We start from the raw sequence: 18,143 nt of genomic DNA, 5'->3' as shown, positions 1-18,143 counted from the left end.
AACTCCCCCCCCCTCCCAACCCCATACCTTGAACCTGTGTCCCCGAGTAATTGACCCCTCCACCCTGGGGAGAAAGCCTCATATTTTTTTCCATGCTGTCCATGCCATTCACAATCTTATAACTTCTGTCAGGTTGCACCCTGCTAAAACTCCAATGAAAACAAACACGGTCTATCCAACCTTCCTTCTTAGCTATATTTATTTAGTAGCGTTTACAGCACAGGCCATTTGGCCCGTCAGTTCCTGCAGTAGATGAGCCTCCTCTGACCAGCACTCCTCCTCCTCCCATTCTTCTATTCCTTCTCTGTCACGTTTATCCACTTTCCCACACCCCGCTCCCTTCAATATTCACCTCCGCCTCTCCCTCACTCCTACTTGCTGCCAAAAGATGTTTCTCCTGAATTCCCAATTGGATTTGTTGGTGAACTTTAGTTTTGCTCTGCAGGAAGTATTGACCATTAACAACAAGGCTTGTTCCCGATGTACCTGTTCAACTGAACTCTGTACTGCTGCAGCCAAACTGATTGTCCTTGTCCATGCAGCTACTTACAATTCATTCTCGCTCGCTGAGTCAGCATTTATTGCCCATTCCCTAATTACCCAGAAGGCTGTTAAATGTCAACCCCATTGCTGTGGGTCTGGAGTCACGTATAGACCAGACCAGGTGACAGTGGCAATTTCCTTCCCTAAAGGGCACTAGTGAACCAGATATGGGGGAGTTTAAACTGATGTGGGTTTTGACAGAGCCGTGAGGCAGCAGTGCTAAATCTTCCAGGATCTTCCAACTCAGTGCAGCTTTAACCTTGACTTTGAGATCGTGAACACTTTAACCCTCAGTCGGTTGGTACACTGCTTTCTAGGTTTCAACGATCTCCCTGTCGTTCTCGATGAATTTCTGGAGGATGTGGGGGCTAGTGAGGAGCCATTTAGAGGAGGTGCTATTTCAGATCTAGCATTATGCAACGAAAGAGGGTGAACCAGAAGCAATGCATTTAAAATGATCAGGCAAAGAGTTGAGGAGAAATGAGATTGTTAATTGAAAACAACAAATGCTGAAGGTCACAGTTTAGTCCTCGGAACATTAGCTTGCTCCCTCTCCATGGATGCTGCCTGGCCTGCTGTGATCTCCAGCATTTGTTGTTTTCAGTACAGACTCCGGCATCTGCAATAATTTGCTCTAAAATTGTTAATTCACCCTCTTTCGTTGCATAATACTAGATCTGAAATAGCACCTCCTCTAAATAGCTCCTTACTATCCCCCACATCCTCCAGAAATTCATCGAGAATGACAGGGAGATTGTTCAAACCTAGAAAGCAGTGTACCAACCGACTGAGGGTTAAAGTGTTCACAATCTCAAAGTCAAGGTTAAAGCTGCACTGAGTTGGAAGATCCTGGAAGATTTGGACAACCTACAGTACCTCAGTGGTTAGCACCGCTGCCTCATAGCACCAGGGTCCCAGGTTCAATTCCACCTTCAGGCAACTGTCTGTGTGGAATTTGCACATTCTCCCCGTGTCTGCGTGGGTTTCCTCCGGGTGCTCCGGTTTCCTCCCACAGTCCAAAGATGTGCAGGTTAGAGTGGATTAGCCGTGCTAATTTGCACATAGTGCCCAGGGACGTGCAGGTTAGTGTGGATTGGCCATGCTAAATACTCCATAGTGTCCAGGGACACGCAAGCTGTGTATGGTTAGATAGGGGATGGGGATGGGTCTGGGTGGGATGCTCTTGGGAGGGTTGTGGTGACTTGTTGGGCTGAGTGGCCTGTTTCCACACAGTGGGGATTCTGTTCTATAAATGCAGGGGACGTTCCACCAGGAAAAACCTCTGCAAGATAGTGTGAATGAAGTGGTTAGATAAGGTGCCTAGCAGATGCCACATTGTAGACTCACTAATTACACAAACCCAGCTCCAGCGGGTGGGATCTTTTGACCAGATTCCGCTCCCCATCCCTCCCAGAATGATTACTCAATGCAGACCGGTGACAAGAGACTGCAGGGGGTGGGGGGGTGTGGGGGTCAGTGGGAATACTTTGGGCCTCTTGTCGAGGCATCACGTTGACATGGACATTCCCGTCTCCTGAGTAACACGGAGCAGGTTGGTTCAGGAAGACAGCGGGAGACTCCATTGGGAACCATGTCCGAGAGGAAGTGAAAGTGACCAACCCCTGGACAGCGCACCTACCCCAAGCCAGCAAGGGTGTCCCACCCTCAGCAGCATCCATGCAGGCGTGTGTCAGAACCCATCGGAATATCACCCTCTATCCCGGGCCTGAGAGGAGGTCAGTGGCACCCAATTCCAACTTTGAGAAAGCAATCCGACAGGAGTTTGTAGGGGATTGGTTTGTGCAGGAGGCTGGGGTAGAAAGCGGGGCAAAATTAGACAATTCCTTTCAAGAGCCAGGACAGATGCGATGGGCCGATTGGCTTCCAGGCAGGAGAATCGGGTTGTGAAGCATATCAGCCAAGAGCGAATGGTGGAGCAGACTCAATGGGCCAAATGGCCTAATAATCATAGAGTCCTTACAGCGTGGAAGTAGGCCATTTGGCCCATCAAGTCCACGCCCACCCTGGGAGGAGTATCCCAACCCCCATCCCATAACCCTGCATTTCCCACGGCTAACCCAACTAACCTGCACATCCCTGGACAATTTCCCATGGCCAACTCGCCCAAACCCACACATCCCTGGACAATATGGGTAATTTCCCATGGATAACCCACCCTAACCCACACATCCCTGGACAATATGGGTAATTTCCCAAGGCCAGCCCACCCTAACCCACACATCCCTGGACACTATGGGTAATTTCCCATTGGCCAACCCACACATCCCTGGACACTGTGGGTAATTTCCAAAGGCCAACCCACCCTAACCCACACATCCCTGGACACTATGGATAATTTCCCATAGCCAACCCACCCTAACCCACACATCCCTGGACAATATGGGTAATTTCCCATTGGCCAATCCACCCTAACTTGCACATCCCTGGACAATATGGGCAATTTCCCATGGCAAACCCACCCTAACCCATACATCCCTGGACACTATGGGTAATTTCCCATTGGCCAATCCACCTTAACTTGCACATCCCTGGACAATATGGGTAATTTCCCATGGCCAACTCACCCTAACCCACACATCCCTGGACAATATGGGTAATTTCCCATTGGCCAACCCACACCAACCCACACATCCCTGGAGACTATGGGACAATTTCCCATGGCCAACCCACCCTAACCCACATATTCCTGGACAATATGGGTAATTTCCCATGGCTAATCCACCCGAACCCACACATCCCTGGACACTATGGGTAATTTCCCACGGCCAATCCATCCGAACCTGCACATCTTTGGACTGTGGGAGGAAACCGGAGCACTCGGAGAACACCCGCACAGACACAGGGAGAATGTGCAAACTCCACACAGACAGCCACCCGAGGGTGGAGTCGAACCCGGGTCCCTGGCGCTGTGAGGCAGCAGTGCCACCCTGTCAGGTACTGAAAGAAGGTTGATAACATGACTGAAGGAGTTGGATTCGGAGATGCCGGTGTTGGGCTGGGGTGTACAAAGTTAAAAATCACACAACACCAGGTTATAGTCCAACAGGTTCAATTGGAAGGACTAGCTTTCGGACAACGACCTGATGAAGGAGCAGCGCTCTGAAAGCTCATGCCTCCAATTAAACCTGTTGGACTATAACCTGGTGTTGCATGACTTTTAACTTTGAATGAATGAGAGTTGTGTTGGCAGGGTGGAGGGCAGCCAATTTCTTCTTGAATAGAGACAAAACATAACTGAGGTACAGGAATTCAAAGTAGACAGGCAAGAGGCTGAGAGAACACAGCAAGGCAGGCAGCATCAGGAGGGGGAGGGACACAGCAAGGCAGGCAGTAGAGGGAGATAGCAAGGCAGGCAGCATCAGGAGGGAGAGGGAGATAGCAAGGCAGGCAGCATCAGGAGGGAGAGGGAGATAGCAAGGCAGGCAGCATCAGGAGGGAGAGGGAGATAGCAAGGCAGGCAGCATCAGGAGGGAGAGGGAGATAGCAAGGCAGGCAGCATCAGGAGGGAGAGGGAGATAGCAAGGCAGGCAGCATCAGGAGGGAGAGGGAGATAGCAAGGCAGGCAGCATCAGGAGGGAGAGGGAGATAGCAAGGCAGGCAGCATCAGGAGGGAGAGGGAGATAGCAAGGCAGGCAGCATCAGGAGGGAGAGGGAGATAGCAAGGCAGGCAGCATCAGGAGGGAGAGGGACACAGCAAGGCAGGCAGCATCAGGAGGGAGAGGGAGATAGCAAGGCAGGCAGCATCAGGAGGGAGAGGGAGATAGCAAGGCAGGCAGCATCAGGAGGGAGAGGGAGATAGCAAGGCAGGCAGCATCAGGAGGGAGAGGGAGATAGCAAGGCAGGCAGCATCAGGAGGGAGAGGGAGATAGCAAGGCAGGCAGCATCAGGAGGGAGAGGGAGATAGCAAGGCAGGCAGCATCAGGAGGGAGAGGGAGATAGCAAGGCAGGCAGCATCAGGAGGGAGAGGGAGATAGCAAGGCAGGCAGCATCAGGAGGGAGAGGGAGATAGCAAGGCAGGCAGCATCAGGAGGGAGAGGGAGATAGCAAGGCAGGCAGCATCAGGAGGGAGAGGGAGATAGCAAGGCAGGCAGCATCAGGAGGGAGAGGGAGATAGCAAGGCAGGCAGCATCAGGAGGGAGAGGGAGATAGCAAGGCAGGCAGCATCAGGAGGGAGAGGGAGATAGCAAGGCAGGCAGCATCAGGAGGGAGAGGGAGATAGCAAGGCAGGCAGCATCAGGAGGGAGAGGGAGATAGCAAGGCAGGCAGCATCAGGAGGGAGAGGGAGATAGCAAGGCAGGCAGCATCAGGAGGGAGAGGGAGATAGCAAGGCAGGCAGCATCAGGAGGGAGAGGGACACAGCAAGGCAGGCAGCATCAGGAGGGAGAGGGAGATAGCAAGGCAGGCAGCATCAGGAGGGAGAGGGAGATAGCAAGGCAGGCAGCATCAGGAGGGAGAGGGAGATAGCAAGGCAGGCAGCATCAGGAGGGAGAGGGAGATAGCAAGGCAGGCAGCATCAGGAGGGAGAGGGAGATAGCAAGGCAGGCAGCATCAGGAGGGAGAGGGAGATAGCAAGGCAGGCAGCATCAGGAGGGAGAGGGAGATAGCAAGGCAGGCAGCATCAGGAGGGAGAGGGAGATAGCAAGGCAGGCAGCATCAGGAGGGAGAGGGAGATAGCAAGGCAGGCAGCATCAGGAGGGAGAGGGAGATAGCAAGGCAGGCAGCATCAGGAGGGAGAGGGAGATAGCAAGGCAGGCAGCATCAGGAGGGAGAGGGAGATAGCAAGGCAGGCAGCATCAGGAGGGAGAGGGAGATAGCAAGGCAGGCAGCATCAGGAGGGAGAGGGAGATAGCAAGGCAGGCAGCATCAGGAGGGAGAGGGAGATAGCAAGGCAGGCAGCATCAGGAGGGAGAGGGAGATAGCAAGGCAGGCAGCATCAGGAGGGAGAGGGAGATAGCAAGGCAGGCAGCATCAGGAGGGAGAGGGAGATAGCAAGGCAGGCAGCATCAGGAGGGAGAGGGACACAGCAAGGCAGGCAGCATCAGGAGGGAGAGGGAGATAGCAAGGCAGGCAGCATCAGGAGGGAGAGGGAGATAGCAAGGCAGGCAGCATCAGGAGGGAGAGGGAGATAGCAAGGCAGGCAGCATCAGGAGGGAGAGGGAGATAGCAAGGCAGGCAGCATCAGGAGGGAGAGGGAGATAGCAAGGCAGGCAGCATCAGGAGGGAGAGGGAGATAGCAAGGCAGGCAGCATCAGGAGGGAGAGGGAGATAGCAAGGCAGGCAGCATCAGGAGGGAGAGGGAGATAGCAAGGCAGGCAGCATCAGGAGGGAGAGGGAGATAGCAAGGCAGGCAGCATCAGGAGGGAGAGGGAGATAGCAAGGCAGGCAGCATCAGGAGGGAGAGGGAGATAGCAAGGCAGGCAGCATCAGGAGGGAGAGGGAGATAGCAAGGCAGGCAGCATCAGGAGGGAGAGGGAGATAGCAAGGCAGGCAGCATCAGGAGGGAGAGGGAGATAGCAAGGCAGGCAGCATCAGGAGGGAGAGGGAGATAGCAAGGCAGGCAGCATCAGGAGGGAGAGGGAGATAGCAAGGCAGGCAGCATCAGGAGGGAGAGGGAGATAGCAAGGCAGGCAGCATCAGGAGGGAGAGGGAGATAGCAAGGCAGGCAGCATCAGGAGGGAGAGGGACACAGCAAGGCAGGCAGCATCAGGAGGGAGAGGGAGATAGCAAGGCAGGCAGCATCAGGAGGGAGAGGGAGATAGCAAGGCAGGCAGCATCAGGAGGGAGAGGGAGATAGCAAGGCAGGCAGCATCAGGAGGGAGAGGGAGATAGCAAGGCAGGCAGCATCAGGAGGGAGAGGGAGATAGCAAGGCAGGCAGCATCAGGAGGGAGAGGGAGATAGCAAGGCAGGCAGCATCAGGAGGGAGAGGGAGATAGCAAGGCAGGCAGCATCAGGAGGGAGAGGGAGATAGCAAGGCAGGCAGCATCAGGAGGGAGAGGGAGATAGCAAGGCAGGCAGCATCAGGAGGGAGAGGGAGATAGCAAGGCAGGCAGCATCAGGAGGGAGAGGGAGATAGCAAGGCAGGCAGCATCAGGAGGGAGAGGGAGATAGCAAGGCAGGCAGCATCAGGAGGGAGAGGGAGATAGCAAGGCAGGCAGCATCAGGAGGGAGAGGGAGATAGCAAGGCAGGCAGCATCAGGAGGGAGAGGGAGATAGCAAGGCAGGCAGCATCAGGAGGGAGAGGGAGATAGCAAGGCAGGCAGCATCAGGAGGGAGAGGGAGATAGCAAGGCAGGCAGCATCAGGAGGGAGAGGGAGATAGCAAGGCAGGCAGCATCAGGAGGGAGAGGGACACAGCAAGGCAGGCAGCATCAGGAGGGAGAGGGAGATAGCAAGGCAGGCAGCATCAGGAGGGAGAGGGAGATAGCAAGGCAGGCAGCATCAGGAGGGAGAGGGAGATAGCAAGGCAGGCAGCATCAGGAGGGAGAGGGAGATAGCAAGGCAGGCAGCATCAGGAGGGAGAGGGAGATAGCAAGGCAGGCAGCATCAGGAGGGAGAGGGAGATAGCAAGGCAGGCAGCATCAGGAGGGAGAGGGAGATAGCAAGGCAGGCAGCATCAGGAGGGAGAGGGAGATAGCAAGGCAGGCAGCATCAGGAGGGAGAGGGAGATAGCAAGGCAGGCAGCATCAGGAGGGAGAGGGAGATAGCAAGGCAGGCAGCATCAGGAGGGAGAGGGAGATAGCAAGGCAGGCAGCATCAGGAGGGAGAGGGAGATAGCAAGGCAGGCAGCATCAGGAGGGAGAGGGAGATAGCAAGGCAGGCAGCATCAGGAGGGAGAGGGAGATAGCAAGGCAGGCAGCATCAGGAGGGAGAGGGAGATAGCAAGGCAGGCAGCATCAGGAGGGAGAGGGAGATAGCAAGGCAGGCAGCATCAGGAGGGAGAGGGAGATAGCAAGGCAGGCAGCATCAGGAGGGAGAGGGAGATAGCAAGGCAGGCAGCATCAGGAGGGAGAGGGACACAGCAAGGCAGGCAGCATCAGGAGGGAGAGGGAGATAGCAAGGCAGGCAGCATCAGGAGGGAGAGGGAGATAGCAAGGCAGGCAGCATCAGGAGGGAGAGGGAGATAGCAAGGCAGGCAGCATCAGGAGGGAGAGGGAGATAGCAAGGCAGGCAGCATCAGGAGGGAGAGGGAGATAGCAAGGCAGGCAGCATCAGGAGGGAGAGGGAGATAGCAAGGCAGGCAGCATCAGGAGGGAGAGGGAGATAGCAAGGCAGGCAGCATCAGGAGGGAGAGGGAGATAGCAAGGCAGGCAGCATCAGGAGGGAGAGGGAGATAGCAAGGCAGGCAGCATCAGGAGGGAGAGGGAGATAGCAAGGCAGGCAGCATCAGGAGGGAGAGGGAGATAGCAAGGCAGGCAGCATCAGGAGGGAGAGGGAGATAGCAAGGCAGGCAGCATCAGGAGGGAGAGGGAGATAGCAAGGCAGGCAGCATCAGGAGGGAGAGGGAGATAGCAAGGCAGGCAGCATCAGGAGGGAGAGGGAGATAGCAAGGCAGGCAGCATCAGGAGGGAGAGGGAGATAGCAAGGCAGGCAGCATCAGGAGGGAGAGGGAGATAGCAAGGCAGGCAGCATCAGGAGGGAGAGGGAGATAGCAAGGCAGGCAGCATCAGGAGGGAGAGGGACACAGCAAGGCAGGCAGCATCAGGAGGGAGAGGGAGATAGCAAGGCAGGCAGCATCAGGAGGGAGAGGGAGATAGCAAGGCAGGCAGCATCAGGAGGGAGAGGGAGATAGCAAGGCAGGCAGCATCAGGAGGGAGAGGGAGATAGCAAGGCAGGCAGCATCAGGAGGGAGAGGGAGATAGCAAGGCAGGCAGCATCAGGAGGGAGAGGGAGATAGCAAGGCAGGCAGCATCAGGAGGGAGAGGGAGATAGCAAGGCAGGCAGCATCAGGAGGGAGAGGGAGATAGCAAGGCAGGCAGCATCAGGAGGGAGAGGGAGATAGCAAGGCAGGCAGCATCAGGAGGGAGAGGGAGATAGCAAGGCAGGCAGCATCAGGAGGGAGAGGGAGATAGCAAGGCAGGCAGCATCAGGAGGGAGAGGGAGATAGCAAGGCAGGCAGCATCAGGAGGGAGAGGGAGATAGCAAGGCAGGCAGCATCAGGAGGGAGAGGGAGATAGCAAGGCAGGCAGCATCAGGAGGGAGAGGGAGATAGCAAGGCAGGCAGCATCAGGAGGGAGAGGGAGATAGCAAGGCAGGCAGCATCAGGAGGGAGAGGGAGATAGCAAGGCAGGCAGCATCAGGAGGGAGAGGGAGATAGCAAGGCAGGCAGCATCAGGAGGGAGAGGGACACAGCAAGGCAGGCAGCATCAGGAGGGAGAGGGAGATAGCAAGGCAGGCAGCATCAGGAGGGAGAGGGAGATAGCAAGGCAGGCAGCATCAGGAGGGAGAGGGAGATAGCAAGGCAGGCAGCATCAGGAGGGAGAGGGAGATAGCAAGGCAGGCAGCATCAGGAGGGAGAGGGAGATAGCAAGGCAGGCAGCATCAGGAGGGAGAGGGAGATAGCAAGGCAGGCAGCATCAGGAGGGAGAGGGAGATAGCAAGGCAGGCAGCATCAGGAGGGAGAGGGAGATAGCAAGGCAGGCAGCATCAGGAGGGAGAGGGAGATAGCAAGGCAGGCAGCATCAGGAGGGAGAGGGAGATAGCAAGGCAGGCAGCATCAGGAGGGAGAGGGAGATAGCAAGGCAGGCAGCATCAGGAGGGAGAGGGAGATAGCAAGGCAGGCAGCATCAGGAGGGAGAGGGAGATAGCAAGGCAGGCAGCATCAGGAGGGAGAGGGAGATAGCAAGGCAGGCAGCATCAGGAGGGAGAGGGAGATAGCAAGGCAGGCAGCATCAGGAGGGAGAGGGAGATAGCAAGGCAGGCAGCATCAGGAGGGAGAGGGAGATAGCAAGGCAGGCAGCATCAGGAGGGAGAGGGAGATAGCAAGGCAGGCAGCATCAGGAGGGAGAGGGACACAGCAAGGCAGGCAGCATCAGGAGGGAGAGGGAGATAGCAAGGCAGGCAGCATCAGGAGGGAGAGGGAGATAGCAAGGCAGGCAGCATCAGGAGGGAGAGGGAGATAGCAAGGCAGGCAGCATCAGGAGGGAGAGGGAGATAGCAAGGCAGGCAGCATCAGGAGGGAGAGGGAGATAGCAAGGCAGGCAGCATCAGGAGGGAGAGGGAGATAGCAAGGCAGGCAGCATCAGGAGGGAGAGGGAGATAGCAAGGCAGGCAGCATCAGGAGGGAGAGGGAGATAGCAAGGCAGGCAGCATCAGGAGGGAGAGGGAGATAGCAAGGCAGGCAGCATCAGGAGGGAGAGGGAGATAGCAAGGCAGGCAGCATCAGGAGGGAGAGGGAGATAGCAAGGCAGGCAGCATCAGGAGGGAGAGGGAGATAGCAAGGCAGGCAGCATCAGGAGGGAGAGGGAGATAGCAAGGCAGGCAGCATCAGGAGGGAGAGGGAGATAGCAAGGCAGGCAGCATCAGGAGGGAGAGGGAGATAGCAAGGCAGGCAGCATCAGGAGGGAGAGGGAGATAGCAAGGCAGGCAGCATCAGGAGGGAGAGGGAGATAGCAAGGCAGGCAGCATCAGGAGGGAGAGGGAGATAGCAAGGCAGGCAGCATCAGGAGGGAGAGGGACACAGCAAGGCAGGCAGCGTCAGGAGGGAGAGGGACACAGCAAGGCAGGCAGTATATGGAGGGAGAGGGACACAGCAAGGCAGGCAGCATCAGGAGGGAGAGGGACACAGCAAGGCAGGCAGCATCAGGAAGGTGACTGACTCCGCCTCAGGCGACTGTCTGTGTGGAGTTTGCACGTTCTCCCCGTGTCTGTGTGGGTTTCCTCCGGGTGCTCCGGTTTCCTCCCACAGTTCAAAGATGTGCGGGGCAGGTGAATTGGCCAGGCTAAATTGCCCGTAATGTTAGGTGAAGGGGTAAATGTAAGGGAATGGGCCTGGGTGGGTTGCTCTTCAGAGGGTCGGTGTGGACTTGTTGGGCCGAAGGGCCTGTTTCCACACTGTAAGTAATCTAATCGAAGGTGCTTGAAGGCCTGAAGAAGATTTATACCTGAAACATCAACTTCCCCACCTCCTGATGTGTTCCCCCAGCCTCCTGCCTGGCTACATTCTTACTGAATGACAGCACAGACTATAAGGGGCCGAATGGCCTCTTCCTTGCGATTGTAACGTATGATTGACGTTGGAGGTGACCAATGGAGGGCTGGTACGGTATTTACATTTTAATGAGAGAGTAGACCAATGGAGAAGGAGGCGGAGGCGGGAGGTGGATTAAGGATTGGAGACTGGCGCCTGTGCTGCATTGTAACTTGTGCGGGCTCTGGGAGCGAGTGTGGCGGAGTGGGGAAGGATATACCAGAGACAGAGATACAGCAAGGGGAAACATTACAGCCTCAGCACGGGAAAGGAAAAGATCTGGATCCTGGCTGGGGAGGGGGCAGGATATAACACCCCCTCCCACTCACCCACCTCGCGCACAAGACAGCCAGCACCGACCCTTGTGGATGTTTCCAGGAGGGGCTGGAGAAGGGACCAAGAGCCTCCTGAACGCACCAGTAAGTCTGAGCTATACATCTGTACGGGAATAGAGGGAGAAAGGGGAGGGGGGGGAGAGAGGGAGGGGGAGAGATCGGGGGGGGGCAGAGAGAGGGGGGGACAGAGAGAGAGCGGGACAGAGAGAGAGGGGGAAAGAGAGGGGCACTAGAGAAGGCGGGAAAGAGAGAGAGATAGAGAGAGATGGGGGAGGGCTCATCCATTCCATCTGCGTGTTTATCTCTATTGACAATACAACATGTTGGAGCATACACAGTGCAGGCCCTCACTATTTCTGTCTTAAAATGCCAATTAGAGTCATACTTACAATGAAACAATGACACTATGATGAGTCAGAGATCAAAGTGTGCACAGGACATTGAAAGTCTGCAGAGGGATATAGTTAGATTAAGTGAGTGGACAAAGGTCTAGCAGATGGAGAGTACAATGCTGGTAAATGTGAGGTCATCCATTTTGGTAGGAATAACAGCAAAATGGACTATTATTTAAATAGTGCAAAATTGCAGCAGGCTGTTGTGCAGAGAGACCTGGGTATCCTTGTGCATGAATCACAAAAGGTTGGTTTGCAGCTGCAGCAGGTAATTAGGAAGGAGAATAGAATATTGTCCTTCATTGCTAGAGGGATGAAGTTTAAAAACTGGGAGGTTATGCTGCAGCTGTATAGGTTGCAGTCCTGGAGTACTGTGTACAGTTTTGCTCTATCTGTGTGTGTCTATTTCTCTCTGTGTGTGCGCGCATGTGGCTGTGTCTATCTGTATGTATACGTCTCTCTGTATCTATCTGTGTATGTGTGTGTGTCCGTCTCTGTGTATCTGTCTGTGTGTGACTGTGTCTACGTGTCTCTGTATCTATCTCTGAGTGTCTGTCTGTGCGTGTCTGTGTCGATCTGTCTGTTTCTCTGTGTGTGTCTATCTGTGTCTTTTGCCTGGATTTCTATCTAAAATCCACCCCCCCTCCCCCAGATACACACACCTCACCACAACACAGGCAGTTGGTCTCGCTGTGTGTGTGTGATGCAGCGATTTTATTTTGGTTGTTGTGGGGTGGGGGAGAGAGGCTGAAGGGTTTGGGGTGGTATACACTCGGCAGTCTGTGTGTGAAAATTAGAGATTCAAAACTCTCTCTTGTTTGATCCCCCCCGTTCTAGATGTCACCCTCCCCCACAAAAGCCCCACTCAGGGGGAAATTGATTTGTTTCTGTAATGGATCGATCGGGAGAAGGCTGCTCATTTATGAAGGAGTGATACAAGTTGTCTGTAGCTCTCCCCCCCCCCCACCCCCACCCCCTCCCCCTCCATTTACAAATATTGAAAAGCCAACTTCAGTAACCAATGCTGAAATGTACATCGTATTTCGGGAAATTGAATTTGCAGATTGTAGGAACTGGCCAAGCAGAAAGGTATTTCCTTTCACATCTAAGAATTTGATACGTATTTTTTTTAAAAGAAGCGAGTTAGTAACAACTTGGAGACTTCATTTTCTAAAATGTATGAATGCAATTAGACTGGGAAGATATTTTAGTCTCCACCCCTCAAGCTGTTTAATATTCCCACTGGAAATTGACAGGGAGTGGCTGGCCAGAGGTATTCTCTCTCTCTCTCTCTCTCTCTCTGTGTATGTGAGAGGGATTGCTAGTGTTTACTGAGCCTGGAACTTTCAGTCTTCAATTCAAACACAAATCTCCCAGTCTACTGGGGAAACATGCCTCAGGTCTCTCACCACCTGCTGCATCCTGCACTGAGATTTCACATTTCTCTCTCGGGCAATCGCCCACTCTCTCTGGTATGTGCCGTCTGTCTCTCTCTCTCTCTCTTTCTCTCTCTGTATTAGTGTTCTCTCTCCTGTGCCCTCTTCACCTTCTCTCTCCCCTAGGTGTTTTCTCTCTCTATTTCTGTCTCTCTCTCCGTGCCCTCCCACCACCTCGAGCTCTCTCGCTCTCTCTCCCGCTTTCTCTCCCTGAACCCGGGCCCTGGCTCTGTGGGACTCCTTCCCTGAACCCGGGCCCTGGCTCTGTGGGACTCCTTCCCTGAACCCGGGCCCTGGCTCTGTGGGACTCCTTCCCTGAACCCGGGCCCTGGCTCTGTGGGACTCCTTCCCTGAACCCGGGCCCTGGCTCTGTGGGACTCCTTCCCTGAACCCGGGCCCTGGCTCTGTGGGACTCCTTCCCTGAACCCGGGCCCTGGCTCTGTGGGACTCCTTCCCTGAACCCGGGCCCTGGCTCTGTGGGACTCCTTCCCTGAACCCGGGCACTGGCTCTGTGGGACTCCCTCCCTGAACCCGGGCCCTGGCTCTGTGGGACTCCTTCCCTGAACCCGGGCCCTGGCTCTGTGGGACTCCTTCCCTGAACCCGGGCCCTGGCTCTGTGGGACTCCTTCCCTGAACCCGGGCCCTGGCTCTGTGGGACTCCTTCCCTGAACCCGGGCCCTGGCTCTGTGGGACTCCTTCCCTGAACCCGGGCCCTGGCTCTGTGGGACTCCTTCCCTGAACCCGGGCCCTGGCTCTGTGGGACTCCTTCCCTGAACCCGGGCCCTGGCTCTGTGGGACTCCTTCCCTGAACCCGGGCCCTGGCTCTGTGGGACTCCTTCCCTGAACCCGGGCCCTGGCTCTGTGGGACTCCTTCCCTGAACCCGGGCCCTGGCTCTGTGGGACTCCTTCCCTGAACCCGGGCCCTGGCTCTGTGGGACTCCTTCCCTGAACCCGGGCCCTGGCTCTGTGGGACTCCTTCCCTGAACCCGGGCCCTGGCTCTGTGGGACTCCTTCCCTGAACCCGGGCCCTGGCTCTGTGGGACTCCTTCCCTGAACCCGGGCCCTGGCTCTGTGGGACTCCTTCCCTGAACCCGGGCCCTGGCTCTGTGGGACTCCTTCCCTGAACCCGGGCACTGGCTCTGTGGGACTCCCTCCCTGAACCCGGGCCCTGGCTCTGTGGGACTCCTTCCCTGAACCCGGGCCCTGGCTCTGTGGGACTCCTTCCCTGAACCCGGGCCCTGGCTCTGTGGGACTCCTTCCCTGAACCCGGGCCCTGGCTCTGTGGGACTCCTTCCCTGAACCCGGGCCCTGGCTCTGTGGGACTCCTTCCCTGAACCCGGGCCCTGGCTCTGTGGGACTCCTTCCCTGAACCCGGGCCCTGGCTCTGTGGGACTCCTTCCCTGAACCCGGGCCCTGGCTCTGTGGGACAACCTCCCTCCCTGAACCCAGGCCCTGGCTCTGTGGGACTCCCTCCCTGAACCCAGGCCCTGGCTCTGTGGGACTCCCTCCCTGAACCCAGGCCCTGGCTCTGTGGGACTCCCTCCCTGAACCCAGGCCCTGGCTCTGTGGGACTCCCTCCCTGAACCCAGGCCCTGGCTCTGTGGGACAGCCTCCCTCCCTGAACCCAGGCCCTGGCTCTGTGGGACTCCCTCCCTGAACCCGGGCCCTGGCTCTCTCTGAGGGACTCCCTCCCTGAACCCGGGCCCTGGCTCTGTGGGACTCCTTCCCTGAACCCGGGCACTGGCTCTGTGGGACTCCTTCCCTGAACCCGGGCACTGGCTCTGTGGGACTCCCTCCCTGAACCCGGGCCCTGGCTCTGTGGGACTCCTCCCCTGAACCTGGGCCCTGGCTCTGTGGGACAGCCCCCCTCCCTGAACCCAGGCCCTGGCTCTGTGGGACTCCCTCCCTGAACCCAGGCCCTGGCTCTGTGGGACTCCCTCCCTAAACCCGGGCCCTGGCTTTGTGGGACAACCTCCCTCCCTGAACCCAGGCCCTGGTTCTGTGGGACAGCCTCCCTAAACCCGGGCCCTGGCTCTGTGGGACAACCTCCCTGAACCCGGGCCCTGGCTCTGTGGGACAACCTCCTTCCCTGAACCCAGGCCCTTGCTCTGAGGGACAGCCTCCCTGAACCCAGGCCCTGGCTCTGTGGGACAGCCTCCCTCCCTGAACCCAGGCCCTGGCTCTGTGGGACTCCCTCCCTGAACCCAGGCCCTGGCTCTGAGGGACAGCTTCCCTGAACCCAGGCCCTGGCTCTGTGGGACAGCTTCCCTGAACCCAGGCCCTGGCTCTGTGGAACAGCCTCCCTCCCTGAACCACTCTTTCTTCCTTTTTCCTGTCAGGATTGCCTATTGACCGAGCTAATGGGTCACCCGTCATGGCTCTGAGTCAGATTCTGCTGACTCTCCTGGGAAATGCCCAGGGGATGTTTTCCTACGGCCAAGTGACTATATAAATGCAGATTCTGTTGGACTGAAGCTGCTGATAGTGCAGGGGCCAAAGTTCTTTTCAAAAAAGCAGCAGACGATTTGGCTCCTCAAGCCTGCCCTGGGTTTAATAAGTGATAGCTGATCTAATCGCTTCCTGGCCAACCTCCCCCTTCCCAAGAAGCTGCTTTATTCCAGGGCATCTTCTTGAAAAGGAGGTGGCATAGATATCCAAATCCCTTCTGAGAGGAAATGTTCTGACTCCTGTCAACTTTAAACAGGCCTTAATAACCCTTTATTACAAACAGTGACTTCTCGAGGTGGAGGAAGGGGCAAGATTGTGATGGTAAATAAATAAAGCAAACGATTGCAGCCGAATAAAACCCTTGTTAGGCCGCATTGGGGGGTATTGTGTGCTGCACCACCAGAAGGACGTGGAAGTTTTGGAGAGAGTGCAGAGAAGCTTCCCCAGGATGGTGCCTGGTCTCGAGGTCACTGGCTGTGAGGAAAGGTTAAAAAGACAAGGATTGTTTTCACTGGAAACACAGAGGCTAAGATGAGACCTGATAGAGGTCTAGAAATTATGAGAGGCATCGATAGGGTGGATAGTCAGAGGCTTTATCCCAGGGTGAAAGTTTCAATTGCTAGGTGGAACAAGTACAAGGTGAGAGGGGGGCAAGTTTAAGGGAGGTGTGCGAGGGAAGGTTTGTACGCAGGGAGTGGCAGGAGCCTGGACAGCATTGCCAGAAGAGCTGGGGGAGGTAGGAACATTGGTGACATTTAAGAGGCATCTGGATGGTTACATGAATAGGGTGGGAACAGAGGGATACGGACCGAATAAGGGCAGACGGCTTGTCTTTTAGTTTAGTTAGGGCATGAAGATCAGCACAGCCTCAGAGGGCCGAAGGGCCTGTTCCTGGGCTGCACTTCCCTTTAGTTCTTTTGTTTTTTTGAAATAGGAACAAGAGCAGGCCATTCACTGGCAGATCACCCAACACGGTGACTCAGTGGTTAGCACTGCTGCCTCACAGCGCCAGGGACCCGGGTTCAATTCCTGCCTCGGGTGACTGTCTGCGTGGAGTTTGCACATTGTCCCCGTCTCATTCTAGGTTTGCTCCGGTTTCCTCTCATAGTCCAGCAGTGAGTGGGTTGGATTGGCCATGGGAAATCCATGGCTACATGGATAGGGTAGAGGAGTGGGTCTGTGTGGGATGGTTTCTGAGGTGTCAGTGTGGACTCGATGGGCTGAATGACTTGCTTCCACGCTGTAGGGATTCTATGATACAGTCCTGTGCTCCCAATTTTTCCCTTTAGCCCCCAAAAAACTATATCTATATCCTTCTGGAAAACATTCAGCGGTTTTAGCCTCGACAGCTTTCTGGTTCCCCCAGTCTCTGGGTGAAGACATTTCTCCTCATCTCAGTCCCAAATGGTTTACCCTGTATCGCGAGACTGTGACCCCTGACCCTGGACTCCCCGGTCGCTGAGAACGTCCCTCCTGTGTTTTCCGCTGTCGTGTTAGAGTTGTTTAGTTCCCATCAGGTTTCCTGTGCCCCTCCACCATTCGTCTAGACTCCCGTGAATACAATCCTAATGGATCCAGTATCGCTCCATGCCTCAGTCCTGTCATCTCAGGGATCAGTCTGGTAACCCCTCACTGCTCTCCCTCCATCACCAGAAATTCCTTCCTCAGGTAAGGGGAACACAACTGCACACAGTACTCCAGGGGTGGCCTCACCAAGACCCTGTACAACTGCAGTAAGACATCCCAGCTCCTGTACTCCGACCCTCTCACTATGATGGCCAGTGCACCCTTTACCTTCTGCACTGCCTGCCACACCTACAGTGTTTACCTCCAGTTACCAGGGCACAGGGAGGCCCAGGTCTTGTTGAACATTCTCCTAAAGGACCTGGCTAAAGTGGGAGGGGGACGGTGTTGGCAGGGGGCCGATGGGGAGGTCAGGGCAGGGAGTGGAATTCCATTCAGTGAGGGGTGATGGTGCCCTCCACTCAGTGTCTGATTTAGATTTGCCTATCGCCATCTTGGAGCCCCAGGACGGCGATAATGTCTCTGGATTTCTCATGTTCGGAGACTCCGGTAGTCGGAGGGCAGGGGTACTCTGCCCCCTTGGTATTTGTTCCTCTCGGCCAGTCACAGAACTCTTTAAAGAAGCGAGTCTGTGTTTATGTAGCACCTTTCTGCGATGTTCCAAAGGGTTTTACAGCTGATTTGGGGGGGGGGGGGGGAGGTGTCACCACTGCGATGCAAGACACATGGCCGCATTGTGACAGCAAGCCCCCACAAACAGCGACGAGGAATTGAATCAGATTCACGAGTCGGTCTGTGATAAAGCAACAGTTGTGCACCCCTTTACAATCGCTGTACCCATTCGGCAGCAAGTTTGCGTTTGCCAAACGCATCCACAATTCGTCAATCGCGTTATAGCCAATTTGCGCTGACGAAACGCGCGTTACAGCAGTAAGGCCTGAATTGTCACACGTACTCTAAATGAGTACAGTGTAAGGTTTACAAGTCGCTCCATCTTAGGTACAATCCTCAGTTGCAGAAGAGAGAAATGAAGGAAAACAAAAAGTTACCTGACAGCGACACTCCGTGTAATCAAAGTTGGAAAGACAAGCATCACAGTCTCTCTCCCAGTGCTGTCCGCAGCACGGGACCCCTCCACAGTCTCACCACCAGCTGCCGGCCCTGCTTCGGGGCTGGGGGCGGGGTGTCAGGGGCTGGGGGCGGGGTGTCAGGGGTTTGGGGCAGGGTGTCAGGGGTTGTGCCTGGGGGCGGGGTGTCA

At 55.8% G+C, this 18,143-nt stretch overlaps 1 protein-coding gene across 1 annotated transcript in view; it reads left to right on the top strand.

Annotated features, from left to right (window-relative positions):
- The first annotated feature begins 10,704 nt into the window (after positions 1 to 10,704).
- LOC122542765 (numb-like protein) overlaps positions 10,705 to 18,143 on the top strand; it is a 120,184-nt gene continuing 112,745 nt past the window's right edge. The window contains exon 1 of the mRNA XM_043680779.1: positions 10,705 to 11,169. The gene's annotated coding sequence lies outside the window, so the exon portion shown is untranslated. The remainder of the gene's footprint in view (positions 11,170 to 18,143) is intronic.

Source organism: Chiloscyllium plagiosum, chromosome 41 (genome assembly GCF_004010195.1).
Source record: "Chiloscyllium plagiosum isolate BGI_BamShark_2017 chromosome 41, ASM401019v2, whole genome shotgun sequence".
Classification (NCBI taxonomy): Eukaryota; Metazoa; Chordata; class Chondrichthyes; order Orectolobiformes; family Hemiscylliidae; genus Chiloscyllium; species Chiloscyllium plagiosum.
Note: the sequence above shows the minus strand (reverse complement) of the source record. Positions and strands in the feature narration are given on the sequence as shown.